Genomic DNA, 9,662 nt, shown 5'->3' on the forward strand with positions numbered 1-9,662 from the left:
TGAAATTAAGCACTCCACGTCAGTCATACGCGAGTGAAGCAAGGCTGCTGTGACAAACCGCCTTTGTACAGCAGTTGTGCAAACACCAACCCGGCCAGGCTGCGTCCGCAGCGCGACGGGAGGTTTATTGCATTGGCACAACGAGAGGTTTATTGCGTTGACACACCTCAATTACTCAGCTACCTGGAGAGCTGCAGGAGCAGGATAATGGTCCGCAGGCTTCTACGTACATACCAGGGCCCTTCCAAAGCTCATAAACCGGTGTTGCCAACAGGGAGATCAAGGTTAACCTGTGTGACACCTGTACACACTGGAAACCACCTCCAGCTGGGCTGAAACCACTTGGAGAGCAGTGTTTTGTCGTCATCCTCATGCTCAGGCTTCATCCAAGTTGGTGTTTTAGTCTAAACAGGTTTGCCAGCTGGATATGGGCAGCTGGAAGAAGTCACTCGGCCCCAGAGCTGCCCTCTGCTGCAGGCAGCTGCCAGATGTGGGCAGGCAGCAGTTCCTGACAGATGGGACCTGTTCTGACAGCTCACAAGACCTGCAAGTGTTGGCGAGAAGCAGACCCTGAAATGTTCTGCTCCAACCTCCTGCTCCAAGGAGGACCAACACCAGCATGGTCTCCTTGAATGCAGCATTTTCCTGTGCTTGAAACAAGAAAGACAGAACCAAAAATCTTAGGGCCACAGAGATGATCCAAGGGCTGGAGCAGCTCTGCTATGGAGACAGCTGAGAGAGTTGGGGTTGTTCAGCCTGGAGAAGAGAAGGCTCTGGGAGGACCTTATAGCGACCTTCCAGGACCTGGTCGATCAGTGGCACAGGTTGCCCAGAGGTGGTGCAGGCCCCATCCCTGGAGATATTCAAGGCCAGGCTTGATGGGGCTGTGAGCAACCTGATCTGGTCCCAATGTCCCTGCTGACTGCAGGGGTTGGACTGGATCAGCTGTAAAGGTCCCTTCCAACCCAACACATCCTGTGATCCTATGATTCTATGAAAATCCCTGCTTTTCCCATCATCCCCTTGCTCTCATCATCTCTTCATGCCTGACCAGAGCCAGGAGCCTTGCAGATGCAGCATGGGGTCATGTGAGCCTGAGTGAGCAATTCTCCCCGGACCCAAGCAGGTTTTGAGTGGAGCATCTCCATCATCCCAGCAGCACCCCCTCGACTGCATCCCACACCACCAACACAACCCATTTATGCTGTGTGCCTCACCTCTGCCCGCCAGCCCTGGCGATGGAGAGCTGACCACGCTGATCTTTCTCACCATGGTGGCACAAGGAAGCCAAGCAGCTTTTCACAGAGCTTTTTGCAGATGAGCAACCCGTGCCCTGCCTTATGTTTCTGCAGACAGAAGCAGAAATGAAGTGGTTTGATTCTCAGAGAGCTGCTGGAATTTATATAAGTGGCTGCAAGAGGAAAAATAAGTTGGGACTGAGGACAAATGCTACCAACCACTCAAATTTGCCCATGGAAAAGCCCGAGCCATCAAATGTGGCTTGAGGCACTGAAAAGGCTGCAGTTGTGTTCATCTTCCATTAGCACCCACAGGCTTCATTGACAAATTACCGACTCACTCCGATGACTGACACGCAGGGAAGGCAGAGTTGGATCAGACATCAAGGAAGGACACACATCAATGACACACACCACGTGTGCTCTCAGCACCATCACCAAAACACTTCCCGTTATACCCGTATGCCAAACCTGCAGCCTTGCACCCAAAACCTCCTCAGCATCCTTTTTTTTGAGGGCAGCAGAGACCTTCAGGCTCACTCTGCACTCTTCTTCCTCTTACCCTCATTTACCACCTCGCTTCCAGGAATATCACCTATGGGTCTATGGGACCTTGGACAACCCTTTTCATGTCTTATAATCCAAGTCTTACAAGGATGATCACCCAGAGCCATCTCTGTAAAACTACTCCACTAGTTTATATGAGAAGCAGCCCCAAGCTGCTTAGACCGTGAGGCCACCAGACCTCCTGCAGGATTCAGGCTCCAACCACAGCACCACTCCATGGTCCTACACTGCTGGCTTGGGAAACGAAGCAGAAATGTTTAAGTTCTTCAGTAACAACAACAACATTTTTCGTCAGTACGATCCAAGGCAGCTGTCCCCTCTGCCTCTTCCCGCAATGCCGTCATCCAGGAAAAATGCGGGGGAGACGGAGAGAATCAACTGTCAGATCTGACATTTTGGAATTACGCCTGAATCAGCAAAGACGGTGGGAAAAGCTCTGTGATAAGATCTCCTGTTAGCTCAGAGGCACCGGGCACCTCTCTTGCAGCCCGATTTTTGGAGCAGCTGATCCGAAGCTGCATTGCCAGAACAGAGACAGCGTCCGTCTGTCCGAGTGCTCTGACCAGCAACACACGGAGAGGGGGACACATGGACAAAACAGCATCGGTGATGATTCGGAATTCAAGACAAGGAAGAAGGCACAGGGAAGATGGAGCAGGCAGGGAGCAGAGCTCACTTTGCAAACATCTGCCCCTGTTTTAACTGTATAAACCAACCTGCTGAGGGGCTCACAAAGTGCCACACGCCATTTACACACCTGTGAGGAATCCACCGAAAAATACTGACTTCAGGCAAAGAAGAAGGGACAGGATGTTTCATCTTGGTGCTCCTACACCCCTGCACACCACTGTTGTGTTTACACTGAGTATTCCAGTAACGGATCTGGTGACTCCTAGCAACACCTGTCCCAGTAAGCCCAGTCAGCCTCCTGCCCTCTCCAACGGCACCAAAATGGTGCTAACTGGGAAAACCTCTGTACCTCTGAATGTTTAGAGGAGACTAAAACAACAAAAAACAGGTCACTGGATGGTGCTTTTGATCAGGAAACCACGGCACATTTTTTTACCGCTGCGCTCCAACTTGTTTTAATGCCTGCAAATACCCCTCGAGTCAAATGAACTTGTTCAAAGCTGATTCACACCAAGGCTACTTTTTAAATTGGGTAGTTGTTGACAAGTGGAATATATTTAACAAGCCCCAAGCATCTTGGCATGCAGCAGAAAGACTTCCTATTACGAGCTGCTGTGTTTTTCTTTAAAGCTGACATATGGGCAGAGCAGGTTGTCTGCCACGGGGCACTTCCATACAGCGCTTGGCACTCACAGAACTGCAAGGATACCCATAAAATAAACCACAGAACGTCCTGCCAAGAACACGGGGGATGAATCACGCCGCTTAAAACTCACTGATAAAATGCACCATTATGTGGTTTTTAAATCCTTCTCATCTGAGCGGAAAGAAAAAGAAAAGAAAAGAACATAATTGGCTGGTTTAAATTTGATTTTCAGCTGTGTTCCTCTGGCCTTGATTTACAGCATGGGGATAAAATGAAGGGCTAGATGGGGCTCCTCCAGCATCAGAAGCTCCCATGGCAGTGCGAGGAGGTGGTCACCACCCCAAATCAAAGGCCTCTCAGGAACACACAGCAAGGCCACCCCATGATGGTAAAATGTGTTGGCTGCAGTCGGACTGAATGAGCTTTTGGGGCAAACCTGGAGGCTTAAGTCTCTTCCCTTCCCCTTTTCACTGCAGCTTCTCTGGGCACACAGAACTGGTCAGCTCATCTGCAGCTGAGACAGTGATTTCCCCCAAAGACAGAACAAGCATATGCCAGCATCCCCTTTATTTTGGAAGGTTGCAGAGATAGGTACAAGGGCCCACCTACCTAGAAAGCATCCCAAAATGTCTATCTGCTCCATCCCCAGGGACAGCTTACGCTGCCAGAACGCTCTTCTACTGCAAAGAGGAGGACACCAGGGTGGTGTTCAACCTGCTGCAGTGAATGGGATATCCCCACATTAACCCTGGAGATAGAAATTGTGTTCTAGCCAAAAAATCACAGCATGTGTTGGGTTGGAAGAGACCTTTACAGCTGATCCAGCCCAACCCCTGCAGTCAGCAGGGACATTGGTACCACATCAGGTTGCTCACAGCCCCATCAAGCCTGGCCTTGAATATCTCCAGGGATGGGGCCTGCACCACCTCTGGGCAACCTGTGCCACTGATCGACCACCTCATGGGGAAGAGCTTTTTCCTCATAGCCAACCTAAATCTGCCCTTTTCCAGTTTAAAAACGTTCCCCCTCATCCTATCGCTCCATGCCCCAGTGAACAGCTCTTCCCCAGATTTCTTATAGGCACCTATATCTTAATACCTTTGGTTTCCACACCCTATCGACCATCAGGGACCTAACAACTCTGTCCAGCAAGATACAGTTTGGCTATGACAGCCTCAGGCGAGAAGTTTAAGAGCTCAGGTTGAGCTAATCAGGACAAGCAACAAGCAGGCCCAAACTGGGCTGCCTTTTACCATGTCTTTACAAGTTTGCCAAGCCCCGGTTGTACCCATGGTGGGAATCTTCCCCTTATTTCCAGCTCCTCGATCGCATTCAAAGGTAGGTTCAACAGGGAGGTATTTGCCACTGTTAAGCTGCTTGTGAAAGCAAAGCTTGGTGTTTTTGGAGACTGTAAAAGGAAGGAGAGACAGACAGTAAACTACGTTGGGAAAAGAAAACAGGTTATAAATGAAAAAGAGTGGCATAATGGATCAGAACAATGCTGCAAACAAGTTTCCTGCAGAACTCGTATTCCCGCTGCCAAAAAGAGCTGCACTCGATCCCATCTGCATAACCACGCGATCTTATCTTCACCACCCTCCTCTCCCCAATTGTTTGGGCAACTTAATTGATAAAACCAGCCTTAATTAAATAGGAAGCTTGCCCGCGTTTGCACAACTCGGAACACAATGGGGGCTCAGTCAAATAAACACTGGTGTCCATATCCCACTTGGGAATTGTCTGCGGTTTGGGGTTTTAAATTCATTGCAGCAAGCTGGGGAGCGAAGTCTCAACAGGAATCTTTTCTTCTCCTCCCATCCTGTGTAACAGGAGGGCGAAACGGGGAACGAATCCGCACGCAGAGAGGCTCAGGACCGGCTCCAGCTCAACGTGTACATCAGGATCATTTCGGGACACACCATACCAGATGCCCTAGCCCCAAAGCAATTATTTCTCCTCACCACTTCGCAGAGCCCAGACCTAACAAACTGCCCCGAAATAGCAGCGCAGCTCTCTAAACAGCAGCGTTTCTTCTCTATTTGAAAGCAGCACCCACACCGAACCTTTGATGTGAAGCCATCCCCGAGCAGTCGCCACATCTTTACCACTCAAGCCACAAGGAAAGGCTTTAAATGCAACAGAAACACTAAGGGATGCGAACCGAAATTAGAAAAGCCCAATGCCACATGGATTCACTCCTATAGTAACTGGAAGGACTGAAGCATGGAGCAGACTACACATGGATCTGGGAAAAGTGTGTCCTCTCCAGGTGGAGCTGTGCTGAGGGGACTTCTCCTGGGCGGGTTTTAATGGAGCATTCAATGCCAACCACACGCTCCAGCTCTAAGACAGCAAACACAGAACCAGGGCTGGCTTTGGCACACTGTTATGCACACAGCTTTCCTCACCCTGTTGTCCGCACAGATATGCTCCTCTATCAGATGAGAGCCCCGAGGCAGCGGGACTCAAAATCAGTTTTGGGGAAAAAAATATTAAAAAACTGAAAAAAAGAAATCAGTTTTGGGTCCCGCACTACAAGGACATTGAGGCACTGGGGCATGTCCAGAGAAGAGCAATGAAGGAGATGAAGAGTCTGGAGAACAAGAATGATGAGGAGCAGTTGAGGGAGCTGGGGGTGTTTAGTTTGGAGAAGGCTGAAGGGAGACCTTATCCCCTCTGCAGCTCCTGAAAGGAGGGGGTAGAGAGGTGGATGTTGGTCTCTGCTCCCCAGGAACAAGCGATGGGATGAGAGGAAATGGCCTCAAGTTGCACCAGGAGAGGGTTAGATTGGATATGAGGGAAAATTTCTGTACTGCAACAGTGGTCAAGCACTGGCAGGGGCTGCCCAGGGCACTGGTGGAGTCCCCACCCCTGGAGGGGTTCAAGCAGCGCCTGGATGTGGCACTTGGGGACGTGGTTTAGTGGCCATGGTGGGGCTGGGTTGACGTTGGGCTTGGTGATCTTGGAGGTCTCTTCGAACCTTAAATGATGCTGTGATGGGATGAATTCAGGTTGGAAGCACACCCTGAGATCTCGCTGAAGCCTGGGTCATGGCTGGCAGTGTGGTTTTCTGAGATTTTGACCCACTAGAAGCCTTCCTCAAAGAAAACTGGAGTTTTCCCCACACTGAGATGTGGCGTTTTGCATATGGTGAGTCATGTTTCAGTACAGAAGCACAAATCTTCTCCTAACTGGAGCATTCAGATCATCTAGAGCTATCCAGAGGAAACTGGTGACCGCTACAAAAAACAACTTACACAGAATTAAGAGAAAACATTGCTCAGGAAAATTAAATAGCACAGGCTGAGGAAAAAATAAAAAAGATTTTAGAACTAAGGGACAGGAAGATTTCTCATGTGGTAAACAGCAGAAAGCAGGAACTGGGACATTTGTGGTTTATCTGTTCCTCCACAGCCCTCCTGTGCGACTGGGGGTAAAGAATGACAGTCCTAGCCCTAAGCTGCTAAAAACCCGGCACGGTTTCAAAGTGTTTTGATGTGAGCCCATTTTATTCAGCACATCACGCCTTACCCTGCTGATAATTCAGCTTCACCGTACGTAACGCAGCATCAGCGCCTTCCTGTGCCGAAAAAGCATTTCCATCCATGCCCTCAAACGAAAAGGGATCGGTGTGAGGGATCAGATACCCACCAGGACCGCGCTATGTGGATATCAGAAGAGATAACGAGCCAGAAAATTTCAAATCACTGTTTGCATCCCTCCCGTAACCAAACACTGAAATCCATAGAGCTGACAGATAGGCTGGCACGCTGGCAAGAAAAATTTGTCATTTCTAAATTTAGCAGACGCTTCGATTACTGCGCGACGCTTCAAAAGCGGCAGAGAGATAAAGCGGAGTTTGTGGGACGCCCATTTAAACTTAAAAGAGAGCTCCGCTCATTGAGAAAAGCCTTTTCTTAATTCCCTTCCTGTTTGGACAGTTTGATCCACTTCTTTTTTTGCCCCTGCAGCCGCAAGGGTCTGTCCTGCAGTGAATGGATGGGCTTTTTTTTTTTTTTCTGGGATAACTTCCAGGTTGAAGAGAAAGGATTTACACTTGAATGAAACATAGGCTCTGTATCTGGAAAATTTGTTTTGAAAACTTGGGAAGGAAGCAAAGCCTCCTTCATTTCAAAAGGGACTCAATTAACATTCTCCAACGAGTCCTCCTCGCGAAAGGACAGTCCTTGCTGGGGGACATGTGATGGGAAACTCGTTCTCCTGGCTCACAATGTCCCTTTCTGCAATACAGGGCACTGTTTTGGGGAGACACGAGGATTTCTGCAGGGCTTTCCAAAGGAAATGCCTGTCACTGTCGAGGCTTTGACTCCGGACATCAGATGTGCTATGGCTTAGGCTCAGGACGCTTCATATAGGGCTCCAAGACCCTAAGGAAGACCCAGAGTGACACCTTCAAGCTGTGAGCACCACTGATCCCTCCACAAGGACGGCTCATCCACGCTCAGCCACAACCGCACGGTGAATCCTCCCCCAAAAATAAGCAGCATCACAAACCTCAGCTCCTTTTCTTGAAAACATACGGCTCTGCACGCATGGTTTTGGGTTTAAAACGTTTGTAAAGACAACACTAATGACCAACCAAGCAGATTTACACTTCCCCGGGTGTGGGTTTGAGACAGGACCACCGCAATGGTTATCTTGGTTTTGATAAACAACCCTGAAAGTGCTGGGCATGTCCAGATATTGCACACAAAGGAGGAGAAAAACAACTTTTGCCATTAAATTTTGGGAAAAAAAGGTGAGTGACAATTCAATACTCACATTTATTTCCGAATTCTGCATATGACAAAGCATTCTTCACCCTTAAGTATAGGTTGAAGTCGAGCCTGACTCAATGTTGATGATGGATTGAGTATGGGAGTTTACTTCAGTACGGAGCAGGATGGGAGATAAAGGTATTATCACTGCACATTGATACAGAAAACAGGCAACCTTCACCTCCTTTAACACTTTGGGGAGACCATCCATAACAGAGCCCTTTCATTTTCTTCTCCTGGATGCCTCAAATGGAAAACAGAAGGAGAAACCAGAAAAAGAGCTACAGAATCTGTAGACCCCCAATCAGTGCCTCAGCGAGGAGGAAAGGCTTTTTACGTAGGAAAAATAAGGACACAGACTCACTGCAGAGGCTGTCCCGGTAATTTAGATGCTGAGATGTCAACCACCCTTTGGAAAAAATATGATTTCCCTGCTGACCACGCTTTTAGGCCAGGCACTAAATCAGGTGTGGATAAGTATAAAAACTCCTCTGCGTTCAACAGCTATTCTCGAGTTCATCCAAAATAAATCAGTGGTTTGGGACCAAATGAACCAAAACTGTTCCCCTGCAAACTTCTCCTTTCATCCAAAGTAAGAGTGATTTAGAGGGGTTGTTATTTGGTAAGATTTTCCAGGGGAAAGCCAGCATGCTTTAAATTCACACCTCGCTTTACAGCAGCATAGTTTCCTCACATGGGCAAGCGTTTAACTCTTGACCCTTGCTGGGCACAGATGTGGAGGCAGAAAGCAACAGAGGATCCTCCAAATTTCCCATGTGAATGAACCAGAAGGTACTTTGCGCAGCTGGTAATGAGCTGCTCGGTGATAAGCAAATGTAAACTCCACTAAGTGTGTTTAAGACACTGAAAGATTAAGAGGGCTGCCTCTTCTCCCTACCACAGACAGATGCTGGACAGCATGACAAGCTAAAGATACTTTTTAGATGAGGTAAACAGGCTATAAATGAAAACAACAGGCATCTCACCCAAGATACAGAGCCTAAAGTTGGGCTCAACTTGAGCTTTGTGTCAAAACCCCTCATCAACCCCAAGGGAACCCACAAAACATTTGGACAGGGCATGGTCCACACATTTTCCCATTACCTTAAGCTAAGGATCCCCTGGGTAGATGCATCGTTGGTACCCAAAAACATCCCTGGTGGAAACCTTCTCCTGAGAATAAAATAGGTGGTGGCAACCAGTGAAAAGTGCTCATATCCACATGTATTTAAACATGTAAGACAGTTGCTGGGAAAACAGAAACACAGCTTCTGCAAGAGTCTGACTTTGCCTTTGTTACGCCTTTAAAAAGGGCCAATCCACTCCAAAAGTTTTAAAATGGGGAAATGCAGTAAATTCTCAAGAAATAAATCTTAAAAAGGAAGGTTACTCCCATAACCACGCAGAGGACTGGTCCTGCCAACCCCCATGCAAACTTTCAGATCCTGACCACTCCACGTCTTCTTCACACGCTGGAAACAAACCTCTAGGACCAGGAACCGCTGCGGTTCAGGCGTCCCATGCTCACATAGGATGCACATCTCTGCTGTCTCTCAGTGGATTTAAAACCAAGGATGAAGATCCCACACGTTTTATTACAAGACACCGCTGAAACGGATTTAATCACTAGAAAAACTGTGCTTTTAAAAGTAAAATTGCCTGGTTAGCATGGGCAAAGCCTGAAAGCACTGCAGTTCAAATACTAAGGTAAATGCTGCAGATAGACAGAGCCTCTGCCACAGAAAGTGCCTGGAAGTGAAGTGGTGGGGACACGGGACCGTGTTTACGTGGTGGGGGACACGG

This window comes from Mesitornis unicolor, unplaced genomic scaffold (genome assembly GCF_000695765.1).
Source record: "Mesitornis unicolor isolate BGI_N332 unplaced genomic scaffold, ASM69576v1 scaffold22135, whole genome shotgun sequence".
Classification (NCBI taxonomy): Eukaryota; Metazoa; Chordata; class Aves; order Mesitornithiformes; family Mesitornithidae; genus Mesitornis; species Mesitornis unicolor.